Below are 25195 nucleotides of genomic sequence, written 5' to 3'. Positions count from 1 at the left end.
TGATATTCTTTATTGTCCAATGTTTGTCGCGACGAATGAAAGATGGCGGCCCTCATGATTGAATACTCGTAAAAGTGTCAGATTTTTCTTTTATTCATCTTTGAACTACGGGTTAGCAGGTTATTTTTCGTAAGTGTTAATGATTTTTGTTCGAAACTTTTTGTCTTGAGACAGATTTTACATAGTAAATTTTCAGGAGCAGTGCTTACATTTATAGTTAGCGATTATAAGAACATACATACGTAGTATCGCGTTTATTTGCCATTGTGGTTGGCAGAAGCCAAATAACGCCAATTTGTGCGATTATTACAAACTACCCTTGCCACATACACATCCATACATTTTGTCAGACAGGAACGCCAGTTACGATACGTTTAATTGATAAAGATGCGTAGTACACGCATCTTTATCAATTAAACACATCAGAAAAGAAATCCTTAAAATCCTTTTTTCAGTTGTACAATACTGGATCACAAAACTAGTTCTTTATTAAAGGGAACAAATAAATGGTATAACATAGTTCATTCTTTGAAACACTACAACTACCATTATTATTTGATAAACCAAAGCGAAGAGTGGATAAATAAACTTCGCAAGAGAATATAAGATATCGTCGCCTATACATCATCGGAATAAACAAATTTTTATTATCTCACACCACGATTATGGATCTCTGCATTCTGTTGATTCAATAAAGTTTCTTTTGGGTAATATATGGGAAAAAATGTTTGGAACACACGCGTCTCATGTTATGAGTTCCGTACGGTAAATAAAGCTTGCACCCGGATATTATATTGTGGAATGTTTACTCTTTGACGTGCGTATTGTAGCGCAATATTACGAACTTGCTTTGTGTACATGTCAAACTTTTGATAGAATTTGATATTTGCGAGTCTTTTAGTATTAGTTTAGATAACAAACGGTATAAACCTTATTAGCCAGGAACTGATAAACTGATAGACGGATGAATTTATTGAGTTGTTTTAACGATTCTAACAGTCGATATTACTATGTTTTTTACAATAGTAAAGTGCAGTTTATCATTTGGTTGATTTGTCACAAAACTCTATCTGACAAAAAGCCTTAGCTAATACGAGAGGACTCAATACCCTCATATTACACACGAAGCGTACGTCTAAACAAAAAAGCGATAAAGATGTTCGCCAGTTTTATCAATTTTACCAAGGAACTCGACAAAACGTACGGGTCGGTGCTCATTTTTATTCAAACCAATTCTCATGCAGCGTTTATGGGGCCAACTTTGTCAGGGCCTGCGTCTACGCCGGCTGGTAATAATTGCTTGTTGTAACTTTTTTGTTTAGTGGCCCGTATATCAGAGAGCGTGGGTGGCCGGTGTACCCTTAAATTGAAATGTTATGCTTCCGCGATATCAACTTCGGTGGGTATGATTTCTTTTGACAGGATGCGGTTATTATGTAAGTTACTCGTATCTTGTTTCTGGTGCGCAGTGGAGTGAATTTACGTTCATGTATATGTTACTGTAAAAGCCCGAACTGTGGTAAATCCTAAGATTTTCCGGTAAAACCTAAGATTTACCAACTCTCAATGGTAAAAGTCCGAACAAGCCAGAGTTTAAAAACTATGTTACGATATATAAAAAAATCCTCCTTCATAACTATGTTTATAACTATTTCACGGTATAATTATATACTGTGACATAGTTATAAAGAAGGAGATTTGGGCATAGCGACATGGGTAGGTTAGGTTAGGTTCGTGGTTATTTTTTTTTAACCACCCAGAAGGAGGAGCCCCGCGAAGCGGGGCTCCGGCGACATCTCGATATCATCAAGTGAATATAGGTAAAAGTTCGATACAAAAGAATTGTTCGGACTTTTACCATTGCGAGTTGGTAAATCTTAGGTTATACCGGAAAATCTTAGGATTTACCACCGTTCGGGCTTTTACAGTAACATATACACGGAAAAGATAAATGTTATTGCGTATGTGTTCAATTTGTATAAAGTCATACAGTTGTCAGTTATATTGCTTTTTATATTTAAATCCATTATGAGATTATTTCCTGAGGAGCTTATTGGTTAGCACTTTATGCATTATCGTGGTAAAAAAGAGCATCAAAAGATTTGCCTGATACACAGTATCAAATTCTAAGTACCATTTTAGTAAAGCTTAAGACTGTTTGCCTGATATTCATAGCATATAATCATCGCATTTGAAAATCACTTTGAAATTTAAGACGAAACCGTCTTTTAAAATATCCTATTTTCCATAATCACCGATATAAAATTATAACAGTTTCAAATCGTTTTGAAAGTATTCAAGCGTATGATTTTGAAAGTACTTATACAAAAGTTTATTAACCAATAAACCAGTATATTCAAAATACTTTTTACTCGAAGTTGCTCTTCAAAAACCCTCTAACTTACTTGAAAACAGGAAAACACCAAGATGGTTACATAACACCGTTATTAAACGAAAAGCTTTGTTCGGTGCCGACTGCTTTTAATGTATTTACGTCGTTACCACCCACTTAGGGGATTGTCACACCTTTTTAATTTTTAAATCAAAGTACTGGAACCTTTGCTTAAACCGTGTACCGCACAGATGTGAATAATTCACGTTTTAAACAAGGCCTTTGCTGCCTTTAACCTCAAAACTTGTCGTGGGAAAAGGTGCTGAAGATTAATAATGTATAAGTATAGAATAATAGTGATAAATAAAATATGAAAAAAGATGTTGTTCAGTCAAAAGCAAATATAAGTATGTAAAGGTGTTACTATTTCAACACGTTTCTACCATTAAAAATAGAGAAATTACTGCTGTTTATTTACTTTAAAGTGGTTTTATAATCACTTTGATTGATGACTTATAGCAACTTAACTTAACTAAATCAAACTTTCGATACTGGATAGTACCGCCGGTACTAAATCGTGCTTCTGTATGAGCAATATAAGATTCCCAAAATATAATAATATTATTATGTTAGATGTTATTTTAGGATAAAAATATCATCAACTCTTTCCCGAATAGGATAAACAGTTGCCTTCTAAGAAACTGTGATATCCATCCAAATTTACTCATAATCATTCGTATTTATGCTCCTAAAATAAACCTCAAAATCATAATACCAATAAAAATCATGAAAATAAATTAAACTTGACATCTCTCTCCTTGAATTTATTAGACTTTTAGCAGATTCTTATAAGCAAAAAGTGTAGTATGATTTATCATAGACATTAATCTCAGATTCAAATTAGGTTTCGGCCCTGTACAGATTATTGTCGATCTAATATAAATAATAATAATGGTTATGATTGGATAAGCGCCTGGAAATGAAGTAATAATACATCAAAAGTGGCATATTTCACTATATAATCACTATGCATAGGCTAAGTAAGTATGTCTACTGAACCTAATTCAAAAATAGTTATTCCTAAAAAACTACTTGATACGATATTTCTAAAAAAAACATTTCTTTATGAAATGTTTTTTCAAACTTCCGGAATTTCATAACTTTACAATATTATCACAGGGTAATATGCGTTATTAAGTAGTTAAAGGATAATATTACAGTACAATTTCTATATTTTAGAAAGCTTGATATAGATTTTATATGTTTTACAGATCCTTATGTTACCTAATAAAAATAACAAGTAGTGGTAATAGAGAAAGTATTAATCCCATTTTAAAACATGGCATTTGTTCTCATTCACACACATTACAATGTAGAAAATTGACAGTAAAATGTTGTCGTACTGTCATGAATATTCATACATGTACGAGTATAAAACATTTAAACTGTACAATATTAATTTATTTACAAGCAACAGTAAATGAGAATACATTTGTACGTACAGCTTCGGAAAAAGTACGAGAACAATATCGGTAAAATGGAGTCGGTCGTATTACAAGCACCTGTATCAATAATGTATGGAATAATTTACATTTAATGAAATGGAAAGATTTAAAAAGTACGCAGCTAAATGGAACTGAATACAATATGTTGGAATAAGGTATTGTATTAAATGCATATGTAAGTATTAGAATGCAACAAGCTATTGCAGATTGAATCTAGTGTGTTTTTAAAGTTGTATTGTAATCAAGATTTTCTTTGCTTTGAATTTTTTAACTGAACTGTGTTACTTAATTGAATTTGAACCATGCGATCTGCATATAAGTTTTTATAATCAAACTAGTAATATGTCCTTGTGTTACATTATAGATGTTGTAACTATTATGTTGCATATTAATTATTTCATATTTATTTTGATTTACTGCTAGTTACACCAGTTTTTGGGTGTCTCTTAGGTAGGCAATATTCTTGTCTTCATCAACAGATACCTCTAACAGGAGACAAATTCCTTATCTAATAAATCCAATAAAGAATTGTACTTTATATGGTAGCTTTCATAGTCTGGGTCAAAAGATATAAATAGATATGCATACAAGAGAATTAAATATATAACTACTGACGAGAAAGCTGTATTTATCGGGATTGTTAATCAGTCAGTAGATTGTTTGTAAATATAGTGGTTGGTAGGTTATATTACTCAAGTATCAGCACTCAAAATAATTTGAAATTCATGTGAAAATGAAAGAGTAAAAACACTGCAGTTGAATAACGTTGTAAGTGATACAAAACGAACAATGACGAAGTTTATTTCTTTTTACTTTCTTAAACCGCTGTATGAGCCGGGTGGACAAAAATTGTACGACGATATAAACTTTTGTTGTAGCTCGAAGCATTTTTCTTATTATACGTACTGTCACTGTATTTATTTACTTTCTGAGAAACGTACTTTACTTCTTTCTGTTTAATGAGTTCATTTTTGACATTTGTTCATTTTCTGTACTTTTGGTCGAAGTGGTATATGATACAACGACCGTTGATCACAAGGTTTGGGTTTGATTCTCTGGTAGGGCAAGAAAATTTGTTAGGTTATTTTCATTAGTAGCCCGGCGTTTGTTAATAAGTCTAGTTAACGCCAAGAAGCTTGTAACCTTGTTTGCATGTATTAAATACCCGTCTTATGTTATAACAGGAGTGATGATATAAATAAAACAAAATTCTATCAAATGGTTTACTATGCTTTCGAACAAATTGATTCAACTAAAACGCAATATTGTCACTTGTTCATCCTATAAAGATCACAAACGAACAGTTACATACTAAATTTAAATCTCTCGTTTATATTATAGAGCTATGAGCGTCAAAAGTTTATCATAAAAATATTTACTACACCAATATTTATGTTCAGAATTTGTTTGAAACTACATCAAATTTCACGCTCGATAGCTACAAATGAGTTGGATGGATTATTTTGTATGAAAACTCATTTCACAATGTTGAACACTAGGTACACTGTAAATAATAGGTTTTAATAAATGGGTATTTTATCAGATACGGTTTTGTTTCACACTTAAACTTAAAAGAAAATGGTTTAAGACCGTTCTTTGGGAGAAAGAGTTCTACAGGTCCTATATCTGTGTCCTTTTCTCAAAGTTGCTTGCTTGTCGTATGGTTAGTGGTCAACCTAGTGTCAAAGTTGTTCAAGCCGCCCGAGAGGCCTTTGACATGGCTTAACGACTGTTATCTTAGTAGACAACAACCGGGACCGACTGTTTACGTGCCCTCCGAAGCACGGAGACGCCCAGTTCAAATACCACTATGCGGTCACCCATCTGTGGAATGACCGCGCCATCGGTTGCTTAACCCACAGATTGTTTACCGACCGGTGAGTGCAATTGGCTATGGCCGCCTCAAAGTAGAACTTGTATTACTTTAGTAGTCAGAGTACCCCAAGAGGCAATGAACTTTCTTCTCTTTTACCAAAACCTTTAGTGGTTCGTACATATGGAAGCACTTGACTTATACAAACCGCCCGCTGCTAAGCACACAGGGGTGTCTGACACGACTCGCTACTTTTAAAAACTGTTTCAAAAAGCCATTAATTTTTTTCTTGGGAATGTAGTATGTGATTTTAAAACAGTTCCACAACTTAATAGAGAATCGTGGCACGATTTATACAAATTACCTCTATTATTAATAATTTATTATATACAGTATCAAAGAGTACCACGTACCGTCAGCTGCATAGACCTACGGGTCACTGATATTTTAAATTGTGAATTTCGGATACATTTTTAAGCTGCTAATATTTTGTTTATAAAGCTTTCTATTAAATTTTATGACTATTAACCTTAAATTTGTCCTCTACTATACTGAAAACGTAAAAAAATGGCTCATGAATATTTTATTTGAAAATCGACTACAATCAGAAACGAAAACGAGAAAATTACAGGCTATTCAAAGCTGTTATAAGTGCTAAGTGTATCCGTAAATAAATAAACGGACCTAATTGACCTTTTATTGAATAAATTACAAGTACCAAAGGGTATAATTGGCTTGCGGCAATACTCCTACACTGTACAGTAGTGTACAGCCTAATTATGAGCCGCAATTATTGTTTATAAATTATGTAAACTACTTGAAAGTCGAAACAAGCACGATGAGGACGTTGAATATGTATGGTTCGAGCAATTACGAACTATTAATATTGTTTTACTTCAAACGACTGAAACATACATGTTTTAAATAGGAAAATAACACGCGTGTTGATTTATACCATTTATTTGTACTTGGGTATTGTTAAAATATTTTAGCGAAAACTGACCTTGAGCCTTTCTCTACTTATTTTTTGCCAACAAAAGTGGCATTAAGTTAGAATATCGCTTACAAAACAAGTGTAGAATATCTTGTACCTAGCCAAATTCTTAACATTTACACTTCGCCGAACAAAGAAAATATAATACGCTCCTACTATGTAATCGCACACGCACCTTTTTCTCAGCACACTTTTTAGGCTTATCTATTACCAAAGTAAGTGGCAACATTCACAAAAAGTACGAAATTGACCTTACGGCTTGGCGTTCACCTGTGATCCGACACAAATCACCTCACTCGGCACAATCGAGTCTATTGTCAGTCATTTGCGGGACGATTTCGGGTTAACAACGAATGTCCGCGTCTGCCTTTTATTCAATTTACTGCACGGAACATAATGATAGCAGAGGGGCCTCAGTTCCTTTGTGACGAGATAAGGAAAAGTTATTGTGATATGTGTTGGTTCCGCACATTGTTGTCATTATTGTGTTATGTTGACGGTTTCCGTCGATATTCTGTTACATTTTGCGAGCTAGGTAGTTGTGGGTGCCTGTTTTGGTGTTGCGTAACGTCTAGGTCGGATACTGGCGTTGATTATTCTACGTATAACAGGGATCGTAGGCTAACATGTGCGAGGTATTTACTGACACAATTTATGTTTCCTGAGTGGACGTGCGATCTGATTGGAGCGTATCAGTAAGTAGCTGAGGTCAGTTCGTTCAATGGACAGCAGTGACAATAGTTTTAGGTATAGTCAGACACGATTTTACTGTAAAAATATTTATTAAAGACGAGGTTAAGTCGAAAATCTGTTTATTATCAAGAGTATTGTGCTCATTTATAATACTAGTACATTGTTGAAAGAATACACGAAAAAATATATTTCAGAATAAAATTTTACGAAACTCTTTAAAAGATTCTAATAGTATCAGGATAGGCTAAGATGTCTGCTTGATAATAAAACGATTAAAAAAAAAAAAAAGATAAAAAGTTTTATTTCCAGAAAAAGTACAAAGTTACATAAGATTAACAATAGGTCCCAAACTAGGCTAGGCCTGTATCTTGGGCACCTGTACACAAATAAACTGTCAAAATAAAATAAAAATCATTATCATAAGTATGTTATGTAAACTTAAGAATAAACAAAATAAAACGTTACAGCAAGTATTTCGTCAAGGTAAGTATAGTATACATTATTAATACACTGTGTGTGTGTGTGTGTATATGTTTGTGTGTGTGTGTGTGTGTGTGTGTGTGTGTGTGTGCGTGCGTGCTTGTGTGTGCGTGTGTGTGTGTGTGTGTGTGTGTGTGTGTGTGTGAGTGTGTGTGTGTGTGTGTGTGTGTGTGTGTGTGTGTGTGCGTGTGTGCGTGTGTGTGTGTGTGTGTGTGTGGGAGTGTGTGCGTGTGTGTGTGTGTGTGTGAGTGTGTGTGTGTGTGTGTGCGTGTGTGCGTGCATGTTCGTGTGCTCTATTTAATTACAGTTACAAAATCTTCCGCGTCATCGTACGATGTTTGTAGTAGGTTGGCTTTAAGTTCCTTTTTTGCTTTAGGTCTTTCAAAATTATGAATGTTGAATTTCGTTTTCTGTTTGTTATATACATGTGTGTGAAGAAAGTTTGGTAACCTTTGTGCGAAAGAGGAGTGTACGGGAACTGGTGGTATTTTGTTTGTGCGACTTGGCATTAATGTAATTGTAGGCAGTATTTCAATAGAAATGAAGATACCTCAAAAGTAGACTCAGGTAGTCTGAATACTTGTCGAAATTTCCTTTTGATCTTTGAATTCTTACATTATTAGGACATTTTTGTTCCAATCGATTATTTTAGAAGAGAGTGTAAATCAAATATTGTAACATAAAGTATCTTGTTAACTCGTCGTCTAGACTCGAACAGCTTTGTTCAAGGGTTTGGTAGACAAATGTATTACTTAGTTAAATGTAGGTACAATGTATTATCTCCGAGCTCAGTGTTTTGAAGGTCGTTACGCTAAAGATAGTACACTTAGTACAGTGATTCTAAGGATTAGTGTCTTTAGATGTGAAGAATGAACTTTTCGAGTTAAGATTGGGGCTGAATAGACATTGCCAATTTTAATATTATACAGTAGTTATGTTCTTATAAGATGCTCTCGTACGGCTCATATTATTATAAACTAGCTGACCTGCGCAACTTCGCTTGCGTTACATAAGCGTTAAAATTTTTCCCCGTTTTTGTAACATTTTACACTGGTACTCTGCTCCTTTTGGTAGTAGCGTGATGATATATAGCCTATAACCTTCCTCGATAAATGGACTATTTAACACTGAAAGAATTTTTCAAATCGGACCAGTAGTTCCTGAGATTATCGCGTTCAAACAAACAAATAATCAAACAAACAAACTCTTCAGCTTTATAATATTAGTATAGATTAGTATAGATTAGTATAGATAAATGGTATTCTCAGCGAAGGTTGTCATTCTAGAATATTAATTTATGTTCAAAGATTATTGTGACTTCCGAAATAAAATACAAAAATTAAAAATAACCCGTTAGTATATCTTAACCGGTTTGACTGTATATTTCTTGAATACACAAAAAATGCCTGAATTATGTAACATAAATGCAATTTAATCTGAATATAGCCTAAACTTCATAGTAGTTGATCTAAAGAACAATGAATATAGCTTAAAAACATTCTTCAAAGTATTATAGGTATACTCCTAATGCAGAGGATTAGAAGATGACACACAACACAAGCGTATTGATATATCTAAGATGACATTGCCCTATTGTGGAGTTTCGTGTCATTACTCAACGTCTAATATGATAGGTCAAGGTCAATGAACTGATCGGTATCGATACTTCATAAGTATGAGAGTGATTTTGATCTCTCGCTGTTTCCTGTGAAGGATCTTCGGATAATTGGTTCCTAATTTTGTATGTAATCAATAGTCTTTTTTCTGAGATAATACCGTATATGTAGGCATATATAAATGTGGTAATTCCTTGAATGAAAGTATCATATTTCGGTACATTTTTAGCGGATGTTAAACAGAATATTGTGTCTTATTAATACACATAATATATCCTTTTGAACATTTTATTTGGGACTAAGTTTTACCTTTAGTTCGTTTTTACTTTAAATAGTTATTTACTTTAATCAGTAAGTTAAACTAACTAAGCTAATAAACTTACTCGTAGTTATAGTAACATCGTTCAACCAAACTGTAACATCATTCATCAAGAGTCAACCAATGATTATGCCGATGAAGCGATCCTGAAGGTTACAGCTCTCATAGATAATATCATAACAATGCAATAAAAATAGAAATAAAAATTCTATTCGCCCTATAACTACGAATCAAAGCAATGTAACGTTTTCATGGCATCGATCTCGCCTCTAAATTGCTACTATAAACGATCAGGGCACGTTATTACCATAATCACAGGCCGTTTGCCGGTATGTGACATGTAACTCTTCACGTTACGGTTACGGCTACGTACATGTATAATTTTTCTAGTCTTCCGCTTTTATAGTTGTACGTTTATTGTCTGAGTTAATGATAGGCCTAATATTCCGAATAGTTTGTAGGATTTTTTCTATATTTGCATTGGCTGAAGTCACGAATTTTCTTAAGCTCTATCGATGTTCTTTTATTCCTGTAGTATTCCTTTCTAACCGTAATATTGTATTCAATTCGACCGGGTAGCACTCGAGTTCTCACGTTGCCAAAATTAATTTGTATAGAAAATTTTATCGCATCTTACTTAAGTCTTATAGTTTCATCTTGTAACTTTCCTTTTTGATGTCAAAATGATCTGATGATGATGATATTTTAAAAGGTGTTTGTGTATTTAAATGACCAGTGTAAAAGTGTACAATTCAGGCATTTGAATGTAAAATACAAGGTTTATAGTCGAGTTATACACGTGATGATCCGCTTGCGTGAGTATATGAGTGTGTCCATTGACACAAATCACGACACAATTACTACGTGTAGGTCACAATAAATAGGAACCGGCGTCAGCTGGTGCGCGCACGCATGTAGTTCAACATAGAGATATAGAGATTGTAGATCACATGGTTATAGTAAATCGTTACTTGTTAACTTTGTGAAGAAACAATTTTTTTTATGCGCATCTTATTGTTTTACTTACATGTTTGTCGGAGAGGATGATAGTTGAACAACGATTAGTTGTTACCTGATTGGGTAATTCATTGTAGAACGTAAGCTTCTGTTAGTTTATCATAATGGTAATACTCAGAGACTTAGATAGCCTTATATTTTATTCATTCAGAAAACAAAGAAGGATATTTTCCTGCAGCTCCCTAAACTGATGTAATAGCCGAAAAGATCATAACTATATGATTTCCGACGATGTTTCACTCTGTTGCGTGTCAGCGAAGCTTCAAGTTTATCCGCCAAGGGGAATACATCCATGTGAAAATACTCGGTTAATATTTTATCATCAGGGGTCGGAAAACATCCAGTTTGTCAAACCTGGCCCTTAGGACGACGGCTTACTTCCTTTCCGCTGTTTGCTATGTGTTCGTGTATTAATATTTAAGGTGAGATTTTGTTTGGGGTGTAAGCTTCTACTTCAAAGTGTTTGCAAAGGTGCTGTGTGTTTCATTATTTATTTTTGGTTAATATTTTTCTAATTTTCTTCTTTCGTGAGCAAGTGTATATAACTTTTAAATTGTCGGCAAAATTCGTTTGAATTTCAGATAAATTGATCAGAAGATCAAAGTCATCTTCAAAGTTGACATTTCAAAGTCACCAACTTCTAAAAGCCTCAAAATCTAACTTCAAACTTCCTAATAACTCCTTTGTATTGTTTGCTTACTGTTTTGTTTGTTTTAAGACGGCACCAGACTTTGTTTGCGTTCAAATGAACTATATAAAATCTTGAAACTAGAACTTTTGTCATTAACTTTTATCTTCGGCGTCTAGATCTTCAGCACAGCCTGAGTCGTTTACAAATAGAATATACCTAATAAAGTGGTCTCCTGACCTCAAAGCAAACATTGAGTAGTACGGCCTTTGGGAAAAACAAAAAAATGGGACAGGAATCAGATTTGGCAGAGGTTTGCGTGGGTAAAAGAAAAAACGGAAACGTACCCTTTTTTTCCCATTTAATCCAAAATCATGGTCCCGCGAGAGCCCTTTGTATCGCGGTTTATTGACCGTTGATGTTATACTAAAATTAGTCGACGTGCTCGCTTTGCTTGAATACGTAATATTTCCGCATACGTTTTAGTGGTAACGGAAGGATCATGAATCACTTGGAAATCTGTTATCTATTAAACATTGTCTTGTTTTGCATGGCTCATGCAATAGTAGTTCTTCTATGTGGTAGCTTGGTCTTTCTGAACTATGTGGTAAAAGTTAACATTGAATACCATATTTTCTACACTTAGATGAGACGTTTTGATACTTTAAAGCCGATTCATCTGAATTACACGATTATTGATTTTTAGAAATAAAATATCATGCGCAAGAGCAGTCCTAATTTACTAGAAATAGAAATAAACATGATAAAAGTTGTCTTGTGATCAAACAAACTATAAGAAAATATGTAAACAATAAAGTCCAGCCGTATGGTAAACGATTTGTTGAAAAATCTAAAATCTAAGTCTACTCGTCACTAAGCATTCGTACGTGGTCGTACCGTATGTTACCACCCACATTCTCATTCATAATGCGGTCAGCTTGCGAGTGTGGAGTGTGGAGACTACTTCAGACGTTACTTGAAACTCTTGAGAGCGAGGGTACGCACTCCACGAGGATTTTTTGGGCGTTTAGCTGTGAATATTTGCGTCTGGAAAGATCGACTGGGGATTCGTTATGATGTTTCATTTATAAAGACACATAGATGTAGATATCGTAGCTGTTTCCCTTAAGGTACCGTAATTCTGTAGATGAATAATGGTCAATTACGTGATTTTTTTTATTCAATCTCAGATTTGCTGTATAGAAACCTAGAGTTTACTCAAAGAACGGCTATAATTAAGAAAAAATATCTTTGCGACTATTATTATCTCAATGAATATGATGGTATGGTCCTCAAAATACAACGGTTCAAAGAGCCCGCATGCTCCATCTTAATTTAAAATTAAAACACGTACAAAAATAACACTACATGCAAATGCAGCACATTGCGGAAAATCCTGGCAAACAACAGAGAATGTAATGTAAAATCAGATACACAAATATATCCGGCGGGGAACAAATTTGAGTCGCGACCCATGTACGTGTCTCGCGACCAACGCCATCTAGGTTAATTACTGGGTTAATGACAACGCATAAATTTTTACTCACGGGACATTCCACGCATATTTGTCAACTGTTTGTCTACTGTCTACCTCATCTCATCTTTATTCATTGTCATTATGATGGCTAGACTGGTTTATTTTTTAATTTACAGCATACTTTGTTTTTTAGCAGTTTTACACAATATAATGGGGATTGTTCATATTTTTTTAACATAGGTTTTTATTTTATTTCTTGAAAATATAGAGTATTTTAAGAAACTAATTTGAATATTTTTATTATAGGAACAATAGTTATTTTTTTAAAAATATTCAAAATTTATTTTATATTTATTTTATGTGACGTCATCAGTGGCATAATGCCTTGTGCCATTGCCTTATAAGCAGAACTCCGAGAAAATATTCTCTATGTGTCAAGTGTCGCCCGTCATCATGATCTGTCATATTTCTGTTTATGTTTATAAACTGATCTACAACTTATTGTAATCGTAATTATTATTGATATTTATAAACGTTTCAACAAAATGAGTGGTACTTTTGTTCAAGCAGACTCTCGAAACCTGCCTAATGAAGATACTGTGATGATTTGAATACCTATATCTCGACTAGAAGTCACCTTAGTGTAGACGAAATAAACGAAGCAAAAATCCAAATGTTAAAATTAATTGAAGGTAACAGAAAGGAATAAAACTACTTACATTATCAAAAGCTTTTTATTTTATTTTCCTTGTAAATTAAATAAGTGTTATACTCTCAATCTCAAGCTTACTATAACCTAAGTTTGTAAAACTTCAGAATGTGGTTGTTTACTACGTGTACAAACACTTGGGGGCCTAAAACTCTCATGCCACGAGAGCTTAATATTGAATCTATACCGTTAAACCCTCTATTAATAGCTAAAACAACATCAGTTTCGCGACACCACTTCTTCCTTAAATCTTTTCACGCAGGTACAATATTTTTGTGCACTAAACGCTTCCTGCATTCCATATTCCACTTATCTATAAAAGTTGATGAGTAAACGAAATAAAATCCATAAACTGTATGCAATACAACATTAAAACCGAAACGATATCGGATTATCAACTGTATAGGTTATATTTTTGTTTACGATTTTGACATAAACTTGACAATTAATATTTGGCAGATTTTTTTTTCGGAATTTGTTAGACAAAGTCACAAACCTAAAAGTCCTGTTATGACGTTATTTGAAGGGCAAGCAAGGTCAAACATATTTTTGCAAAAATATCAATGTATTAATAATATTTTTCATTAAAAATTAATATATAATGTTTAGGAGCACTATTCCTCGAAATGGTTTCCGAATTACAGCATTTAAAAAAAAGTGAACAATCCCCATTCTGTTAAACGTTTCTAATTTTATTTAATGCATGTCATGTAATATGAATAAATGATATGCACTGATCTTACTAAATGACTAACGATTTTGAAATTAACGCATTTATGTTACCCGATTTCAATTTGGTACATTTTTGTTTTTACAAAATTTTTTAGGACTTACGCTAGATATATAAATATTTACCCATATTTTTTGTATAACTACTTCTATTTAGCGATACTTTTATGTCATGAAAGCTTAATGACTATATATTATATTTCAAAAGTATCAAAAACATCAGTTGTTCTAGAAATAAACAACATTAATCATTACGCAGTCTGTTTGGTTTTATACATGTAACTGGAACATTCACCAAAAGTCATGTAACTCGTAAATTCGCGTACAGGTGTGAATGAGTACATTTTTGTCAACACTGTTCTTACCTTTCAGAATATTTCATTGTGACGAAAGCGCGAAGCAAACAGATTTAATATTAACATGTCGACGTCTTTGTGATGTTTCTTTCAGTTTGACGTCGGTGATAAATGTAATTTGCTACGGGAAAATTGAATTAATGCGAACAGGTATAAATAGAATGAACCCTGTTCTTTCTTTATGCTTTTTATTTTATGGCAGGTACGTTTTATGCTTTGAATTTATTATTGAATTCTAAAAATAGATTTAAGTCTCAAGCGGACTCAGTCATACTATCTATATGTAGCTCTAAATCTTCGGTTATGGAAAAAGTAACTACGTTTTTAAGGTTTTGTATCCATAGGCCAATCAGGACCCTATTACACTGTCCGTCTGTCTGTCACCATGTTCATATGTCACACTGTATGTACGTGCCGTATCTAACAAACCGTAATAGTTATCCTATTATTTTATTAATCATGCAACGCGAAGTTTTAGGTTATGACCTTATATGTTGTTTAATAATTTCTTTAGCTTAGAGCTTAGATAATGTACTAAACTAAGCGAAGTAAGTTTATATTGGTATATTATTATAGTTTTGCAAGTCGTTAAATGTAGTTCGGGCTTGCAGGCTGCGTGAAACTTCCTGTAAACCAGCGGTGCATTCTGTTGAAATGATTAATGATGATGATTGATATACCCCTGAACGTAAACGGGACTCAAATTCACTGATCCAAATGCGTTTGCTTGAGTTATGACTCTATGTGTGAAGTAAGTAGTACAATACGAACGCGAATATAATAGCGCATCGGGAACCTACCTATAAGTAAAATATAGGTATTAAAACATTTAGCTATCTTCTTCTTTCTTAGATGTAATTGTCAATTACCTTCGTTGCCGCAATAAGTAATATTAAATTATCTGAAAACAACGAACAAACTCTTTCCTGATTCAATAGAGTTCCCCACAAACTTACCCAGCGCGGCAATTTTGTCACACTATTGTTTGAACAAACATTTGATCAAATGATTAGCAATATCGACCCAACTATCAAGCTATCTTTCATTGCCTTGGTTCAGTAATGCCTCGGTTCGTAACCGTTAGATTCCGACGGTCATTTTTCGTCCAATGTCGAATCTTTGGCCTTTTTATCGTTTTAGGCGAGAGCGGTCTTTGGATTTTTGTTATTTTCCCGCCAGAGATCGTTGGCACGAGTTATGTATTTGTTTTTTGGCTGAATTTGTTAGAACTTTTTTGATCGTCTGCGTGTTTTATATTTTGGGAATATTGTGACGCCCTTTTTCTATTGCCGTCCTCGAAGAAAGTACTCTGTGATAAAGGTTTATTCATATAATAGGAATGTTTCTAAGTTTTCTTTTAATGAAGGACCTATGCCAGTTTGCTTGCCGCAAATCGAATATATTAATTATTGATACTTTATTATAATTAAGCTTTATTTTATCCTGACGCATCCGTTCCCATCAATCGTCGATATTCAAATAGAACATCGATCACTGAGCCGATCGGTTTCCCAGAATTGTAACTAAAATTAATCGGACTTTCTGGTAACAGCATTATACAATACCTTGTTGAAATTCCCACCGGCCTGTCTACGTTCCAACGTATGGATGTTACGTGCAGCGAATTCATTAATATTGTTGCTACATATTTTTTATTTTAATACATTTTTTCATAGACAACTTTTTCGTTTATCCCCCGAGCGAGACGAAGAGAGAATACTAATACAAGTCTCACGGGAAGTGGATCAGTAGTGATGTGACGTAATTTAGGGTTTTGGCGTTGCTTTATTGTTTTCTTTTTTCATTCGATAAATGGAACGTGATGTACGAACTAATGTTTTAGTTAGGACTTTCTAGAAAGAAGTGGTTGTTATGATTTTTCTTGATAAAGACACGTACAGTAAAGTATGATTTAGACTATTAGGTTACAATTAAACTGAAAACTTCAGCTGCTAAAATGGTTTAGTCTTTCAAGAGATTTTCTGAGGTTTATTTTTATTTTGGTAGCTAGTTTCTGGTAACCGCACCAACAACAACATAAACCATAAGATTAAGTAACATTTTTTTACACTTAGTAGAAAACCATGCACCAATAAGCATTATGAATGGCACCGAAAGGTCCAAGGCCTGTAGCCAACGGCCTACGACCCTCGTCAGATCATTTCGAAGAAAACTGTCAAATGTAAATGAACGAACGCTGTTACCACTTCAGTACCTTTCTTTGCGATGTTGCGTCAATCAAAATTTGCATTTCCTTGAAGGGGCAGAGTGCTTTAATTGTTCTGGCCTTCAGTTGGGATTTTGATCGCGTAGGCTCGGACTGGAAATTGTGGCATTTGTGGAAATTTGGACGAAATTATTTGGCAGATCTTGTGGCAAGAAATTATGTTTTGGTGGGGAATTAAACGAATTCCATCTTAAGATTTGTTTTAGTATCAAATTAAGTTTCAGAAAGTAAAGCAAAGTCTCAGCATAATGAAAAAAATTCAAGTTGATTTTCATCCCGTAACATTTTTTTTGATTTTTTAGTTACTAGTTTGATAAGGAAAGACTCTTTATGAACACGTTTGAATTTATTTTCATACTTATTGAACTGTTAAATATGTTAATTAAGTAAAGTAAGTAAATGTTAGTTAAGCTTAATAGTATCTGCGAGCCAGTATATGAAGCAAATATGTTTCACCGAGGGGTTAATTGATTTAGTGATTAGCATCTTTAATGTGAAAGCAGTACTGCCAATAAATAATACCAATCGACAGCCACAGAACATCAGGCTACTAATTGCTGAGTTCAAACTCCCAATCATTGTTAGTCGTATAATTATCAAATTGTAGGCTTCGCAAATTGACGCAAAAATTGGCCTGTAATTCTTTATAGCCCCTGATTGGTTCAGTCAATAACTAAACAGTTCGAATATTGGTCGATGTAATTTAAATATGTATGAATAAATTATTACGTTTATTTAATGAACCGATTTGGCGATTGTGGTAATATTTTGTGTTGAAATTATTCGAATTTTAATAATGAGCTTAGCGGTTGAAAATGTTTCTATATTTCTGTTATTGTGAACGAATTGCCATATGCCGTTTTATTATTTACAGTACATACAAATATAATTTTAATAATTATTACCATTTTATATTGTAACTCTATACGAGTCCGTTGTTAAAAGTTTTGTATAGTTCTCTTACGTGCACAGATGAGGTTAAAAGGTCATTAAAAACTTGACCAGTACATAGTAACTTTAGGTTTTCGAACTTATTGTGACAGTTATAAGCTACACAATTTAAACGACCGTAACTCAACTACACACGTTCATTAGTAACTTCCTTAACTGATACGAAAATCCGGGCAAAACCGAGTGGAAGTTACATATACTTATGGTGAGATAATTTATTACACCACCTATCCTGAGGGTTAAAGTTGATTTATTATTACCCTCTTCTAATTCTGGAACATACGGAATTTGGACCTTTGGCTTAAGGAATGAATTTAAAGTAAGTAGGTATATTTAGATTTTTGGAGGAGATTGCCCCGGGTTATAAGGATTCCTTACATTCTTTCGTACTGTGAAATTTTTGGAATTTTTCCCTCGGATTCTGATGAGAATGTTTTATATCGGTTATTGGATTTTAAGGCTTTTCAAAAAAGTTGGTGGACCAAATGAATACCTTTGAATTAATTAGCGAAGTATCTGAAATGCTTGAGTGGCCTTTTGTTTGACAAACTAAAGAATTATTGATAAAAAACCTTAGATAACGTTTTACCACCGATGAGTTTAAATAACTATATTAACAACATTTTTGGTTGTAAACTAGGGACTAAACCCATATAAAAAGAAGGCCTCGATCGTGAATATACAAAATAGGTGTTTGCAAACCATAAGTAAAAAAAAATCGTTAATTCTCAAATAGACTAAAGTAGACTCTGATAGTATGCTCTTAGACACAGCAATATTCATAGCCAGTGAACATATTCAATATTTTATCTCAAAATTAACCTAAAAACAATTCAAAATACTTCCACATTGGCCTGATTGATGTATTGGCTGTATAGTTCCCCAATATTTAATGTTACAAGAGTTGAATCGATTATCTCAGGAGACTGAGCGATTAGGCTCACGGCCTTTTATTTTTGCCGCATTTGATGGACGTTCGTGTGGAAATATGTGGAAGAATTTAGTTGAATACTTTCTTTTTGTTGAGCAAATAGTAAATGTTACTTATTTTAGACAAGATTTAGTTGTAAATGTTGTAAATTTATCGGGTGCTGCAAAAGCTTGGACTCTATTTTGAAAAATGTAGGTTATCGATGTCAGTGTATAATCTTTTATTTTTCTTTCATCTTCGTCTACTCCTTTAGAAAATGACGTTATTTTATGTATGTATGATGAATTTTATTGCCATTGGTTATAAAATGTTCCATCCAATCCATGCTATTGTAAAACGCAGACGAACCGAATTATTGTTGCCTCTACAAAATCACTGATAAGTTTAATGTCATTGTATTTTAGCAGCTAATATAAAATAAAAAATTACGTGTAAAATATATTTATTCATTTTTTTGTATACTCCATGTATGTAATTCACGTTTCGTGAATTTCACAACGCGCAAGTAATTCAATCAATATAAACCAGCCCATTGTCGACGTAATATGAATAACGTATTTTGTTCCAGTCAGTTTTGTTATTAGTTCGTGTTTTATACACAAAAAATGTCTGCTACGTAACCTTCAAACTTAGAACTAGGTTACTAAGCCCACGAAATATCTAAAAAGTAAATACTTAGCAAAAAGGCCTTCATTTTTCGAAGTTTCTAACATCAAAAAGTGTAAGCTTTTCGCTTGAAAGCTTGTGAGAGAAAACGCTAATTAGGGTATTCAAAACATAATAAAAAGACAGAGCGAAATACCCAAATTCTGTTAGTCAGCTTTTAATGAGCAAAGGTCTTGTTTTAATGTTGATTCTAGGCGCTCACTACCGCTGAATATAGTCAAAATAGCTATTTCCATTACAGAAAACCTTTTTAATTAGCTAATAAATAATTAGGCCAATTAATTATTGGGTAGGTAACCCAAATACTGAAGCGAGCCTACATTTTTATCAAATAAAAATATTGCCTCCAGGGAGTGGTAGAAAAACGCTACAGTATTTAACTAATTGTAGACTTTACGACTATAACCATAAGCACTAAATTGAATTAACCGTCCAGTATAACGACTAGTATTTATTAACTTTAATTTGGATAATGGAGGGTTTAAAAATTTCACCTAATTTTCACCCAATTACGACAAAACACCGTAATTGTAGGCGAGTTATATCGAGCTTATTCTCAATTACCTAAAAAAAGGTACGTAAAAGGAAAAAAAAATACACTTTTAACATTTTTGTCAAAGGGAATTTTAAATGAATAATACAAAATCAAATATTCCGACAAAATTTATAAAAATATAACTTACTATGAGATCCGATCAGTATACATATTCGTTTCGTACGTGAATCAAATGCACTGTATACAATGCAAAGTAGCACAACAGCAGTCGCTCTGCCATAGCGTAGGTACTTAGTGCACTTACGTACTCACGGCGACAAACACTTAGGAGACTGTATATGTACAATATACATCTAAGCTGATTTCGATACCCTTTCAAACAATATCCTCAAGTTTCAAACAAAATCCACACAATATTATAAATTCGATAGTTTGTATGTCTGTTACATTTTCATAGCTTAATCAGTCAGTCGATTTGGATGAAATTTAGCTAAAAAATATTTCAAGTCAAGCTAGTAACATATTATATTTATACTTAGTTATTTCAAAAATATTCCCAAACGTTCCGAAATAAAGTATGAACGAAAGTGAAGCCGCGCGGATCACCTATTGACTGATGTAACACACGTCGTCTTTTGTGTGTATTTCAAAGTAAATAAGTATGTTTATAAGTTCTTTAGTTCCCGTAGTCTTTCTGTTTAGTTAAGAATCAGATGACTGTTACTTGTCCAAAAATAAATATCTAAATAAAATATATTTTATAAACTTCCTATTTCGATCTGCTATGATAATTTATTTTTGTTCCAGTGAATATTTACAATGACTTTTTATATTATTTACAGCAACAATAAACTTTTACACTACATATAAAAATAGACAAATATTAAAATGACTAAATATGGGAAGCGCAATACGCGTCGTAGAACTCTTCCACATCGCTGTTAATCGGGAACGTTCCCAGAATGCTGGCAGCATTGCTATCTGCTATTATTTTCAGTGTCTGTTAATAAATAACGACTAAGCCCATGCAAAAATGGATACGTAATTCTAATATGTAACGGAATCGAAAAAATACAGCTATGCCTTTGGCTATCAGCCAAATATGATTGATTAATACTTTTTCATGTACAGTGTCTGCGAACACGAAATCTCAATGAGAAAGGAATATCGAGTGGTGTTATAATGACTCAAGATATGTTTTATTCCTTAGTATCATGGTTAAGCTAGTGTGTAAAACGCATTATTTTTGAGACTTTGCGAGCTAGACAGACTATCAATCAAAATGTTTAAATATTTACCTCTATACAAATAACGCGAAGACTTTAAGCAATATATTGTTGGCAGAGTGTAATCATTGTATTTATTCGACCGTATATAATTAAATATTTTGACTGGATAAAAAATAAAATAATTGGTAACACTTATTAATTTTCATCTTGTTAAAACTGTATATTTATAAGTCTGACTTTTTTGTCCGATTTATTCTGAAAACAATGCATATAGCAGCGATTTTTTAATTATAATACATAATTTTATACAGCGGTTTGTAGTAAATACCAATCATGATTCGAATTTTTATCTCAATTGAATAGTTCAAGGTTTTTAACAGGTCAAGTTTGTTATCTCCCCTCAGTCTAAATTGATGAACAGTGTCAAATACAGCACACTGACTCACAAGATAATACGGCGAAAATCTATTTTTTCTAACACGTAACACTTTACTATAACTACTAGACAAGTAAAAATATACGTATAAATAATTCGTGCGAAAATTACCGTGAGTTTCCTAAAAATCTTTTCCCGTCTCCTGAGAAAAATATTACCTTTTTGCTGCTAGCGTTTATTGAGATGATACGAAAGAGCGGAAAACGGAAGCGGCTAAATGAACCAGTTGATTACTTAATAATTACTAATGGAAAAGTTACCATATAGCAACAATGTATAATCATGATATGATGTTTATTTATATTTTTATGTGTTTTTTTAATATTTCAACATTTAAAGATATAATTAAACTTTGAAGCAAATTCTGAACGTTAATATTTTATGTCAAAAAGACTAATCAAGTCTGCAAAACATATTAACAGGGTCGTTAAAATGTTAAACATTTTTGGCGTCACAACACGACATCGGTTATTTCAAATTAAAATTCGCATAGTTTCAAAGTCCTTCGAAGCTGTTGTATTTTATGTAAAATCTAATAACTGCTTAAAATATTCATTTATTCATACAAATTGTGCTGATGACGTGAAAATAAATGATGCGGACTTCTAAAATTCACATTTTATTTGTGTCTATATTGTACGAGGGAATCCATTAGCTCATTTTTGTCACCGTGACTCAGCGTCTAAGGAGCTCATAGCTGAGATCCGATGTATTATATTTACCATCATTCATCCACTGTCATTTAACTTGACATATCGCAGCTCCTCCGCTGATGAAGTTACATTAAACATTTAAAAAATAAAGTTTTACAACATACCTAAATACACTTGAAAGTCATAACTTTACAGTTTATTGTTTTGAAAAAGTTCACGGCACTGTTAGTTGCGGGTCACATAAAGTTGGTACAAGTTCTGTTGCTAATGTTTGGGGGTATAAATCAATTAGTTAGTTTGACGTGCGGGCGGTGGGGTGCGCGGGAGGCGCGTGGCGCGGAGAGGCGCGGAGCGGAGCGTACCGGCGCAGACTAATCGGCTCGCGCCGCGCCGTTGACTGCGGGGATGCCGCGGCCGCCTCGCCGCGCCGCGCCGCTCGCGCGCACGCGCCCCGCTTGCCGCGCACCCATCACCGCAAATTTTTCTCAGCGCCCGTTCCAACTAAATTGCAAAACCGCCGACCGCCCGTTGAAGGTACGAGAAACGCGCCGAGGGGATTCTCCCGCAATGTAATCACCCGTAGAACAACAAGGCGGGATAACGAGCCGGCCTTTTTCTTATAAGGAACGACAGTAATTCACACTCAACTTAATCTTATAATCGGCCGAAGAATTAGCATAAAGTACGCACAGTGTAATTAAATTTCGGTCCGGTTCGTTCTAATTATACGTTGCATTATTCCTGTATCGTGTTTTCTTAGAGCGGGAAAGTCTACTGTCCGCGCGGTAAAAGCAAACTTTGTTATTCGTTCGTTCTTGGAATTGAGGAAAAACTTGTAATTATCGCTCTAGCGTTTCCTTGCGCTGTTATATTTGGGTTATGTGTTAAAACGATATTTTTTGTTAGTAAAGTATTTGTGTAGTCAAAATAGCACATGTCCACTCTCTGAATTAAAACTCTATCTATTCGTTGTTAACTTTATAGCCACACTTGGTAGTCAAAAAATTCGTTGTGCCTTTTATCCAGATTAAAAATTCTACGGCTGCAAGCACGGAGGTTCTAACCTTTTGCCACAAAGTTTGCCTACACCATTTTAATATTAATCTGAATTTGTAAAAAGTGTTTCTCTTTTTTGCGGTTCCGTGGTTTTCACGCTGATATTGAAATGAAAGACAAACTAAGTGATTACAGTTTGTATTCAGTGTTTGATATAATATTAGCTTTATTTCTAACCAAAGTTTTGCAAACAGTTTGTTGAAACAATATACATTTTTCATTTCTGACCAGCGATGATTATGAAATGTTGACTATAATATACTCTTTTAACCGGCATTTGTAATGTGCAAAAGGGATAAAGATTTTTTGCTAAAAATGTGTAAATCTTATTAAAATTAAGCTGCCATTCAGATGTTACTGAAAAAAAAAACAAAATTCACAATCACGTTTCGGCTATGTAACTTACAAGTCAAATTTAATATCACAAACAATTTCACAAAAGATCAAACGTCTCGGTCCAACCACTTTATATACAAGCCATGTTTAAAATCACACACAATTTTCAAACGATCTAACATCTTCTATAATAAGTAACTACTTTAGAAAGCTCCTTTCTTCTACAATGTCCAATTTTCTCTGCAATCCTTTTATCACTTGTACACCACTCGAGTGATAGAGTGATTTATTTTCACTAAGCCATTGTTGATTCCGTCGCTTGTAAAACTTTACCGACGGACGTCGAACAATAGCCTTGTAATTATACTAATATTATAAAGTGCCAAGTTTTCGTTGTTTTGTAACTTAAGGCACTGTTTTACGGGAGTTTCTTTGTCCAATTAGACGAATTTGAGTGATTTGATCTCTCATTTTGTCACTTCTACAATGATTTTTGTAGAAAAGCTATTTGACTTTCAAAGCGGACTTGGCAAGTCAATGTTTACCAGTACTTTAAATTTACTGGTACATAGCAAATAGTATTCAAATTTATATACTTTATGTGTGTTATTGAGTGAAAGTGACACAACGATGTATGGTATTACTAATAAAAGAGCTTACACGGCGTTTATTAGTACAACACATATAGTTACCCGCGAATTGATGAAGTGTGTTAGGAACATTTTTTTGTGTGGTAAAATATATTTTTTTTTATTTAAAAACTTACTTTTTACCTATAATAATTGCTCTCTAGAGAAATATTTGTACTTAAAATAATTTATAATGAAATTATTTGCACTTAATGCGTAGAAGTATTATGAATTTAATAAGATAAACAAAATCATTTCCTTCATTTCATCGCTACTCCCCAATATTAAAATAAGCTGTACCCATACAGACAAATTCACAAGAATATAATTACCAAACCTTATCACAAAGTAATTGAACAACGTAGAGAATTAATCAATGAGGTCCACCATCAAACGCGGAAGACATTTTTAATTATATTTAACTAGCTCCGCTCGTTCAGCGTTGATTGCGTAAAAACTCTTATTAAACGAAGTGTTTTTAAATAAGACAGTCGTAAAAGAGAAATAAATGCAATATGAAGCACTTCTGTTGACTTTCTAGTATATTGGGTGATGGATGAACTGGTTTTATTTAAGTTAAAGACTTTGTCGTAATAAGTATATCTTTGATACGAATTGTTATATATATGTGAATAGTTTGTCGTAATAAGTATATCTTTGATTAGTTATACAGTTTACAAAGTAAAGAAATTCATGCAATTTAAATATATACTGGTCTCAGTCACACTTTTAATACAAATTCCGTGTAGCGTAGGCTTAAAGCAGAACACAGTAAAAGGCGATATCGCGTTACAAATTCATAGTCCACGCCTCATAAGTAGGTACAGACACAGTATCATAAAAATAAAGTGTGATAAAAAGCGAGGCCGAATAGCGAACATTTTAATACTGGCAGCGATGAATAGTACAAATATTTT

At 33.5% G+C, this 25195-nt stretch overlaps 1 protein-coding gene across 2 annotated transcripts in view; it reads right to left on the bottom strand.

Moving 5' to 3' along the window:
- The window catches only part of LOC142975698 (zwei Ig domain protein zig-8-like), a 53297-nt gene extending 30631 nt beyond the window's left edge, over positions 1-22666 (bottom strand). The window contains exon 1 of one of the 2 annotated variants that reach the window (XM_076118698.1): positions 22327-22666. The gene's annotated coding sequence lies outside the window, so the exon portion shown is untranslated. The remainder of the gene's footprint in view (positions 1-22326) is intronic. The other variant, XM_076118697.1, reaches the window with a different exon arrangement.
- Positions 22667-25195: the final 2529 nt, after the last annotated feature.

This window comes from Anticarsia gemmatalis, chromosome 9, assembly GCF_050436995.1.
Source record: "Anticarsia gemmatalis isolate Benzon Research Colony breed Stoneville strain chromosome 9, ilAntGemm2 primary, whole genome shotgun sequence".
Classification (NCBI taxonomy): Eukaryota; Metazoa; Arthropoda; class Insecta; order Lepidoptera; family Erebidae; genus Anticarsia; species Anticarsia gemmatalis.
Note: the sequence above shows the minus strand (reverse complement) of the source record. Positions and strands in the feature narration are given on the sequence as shown.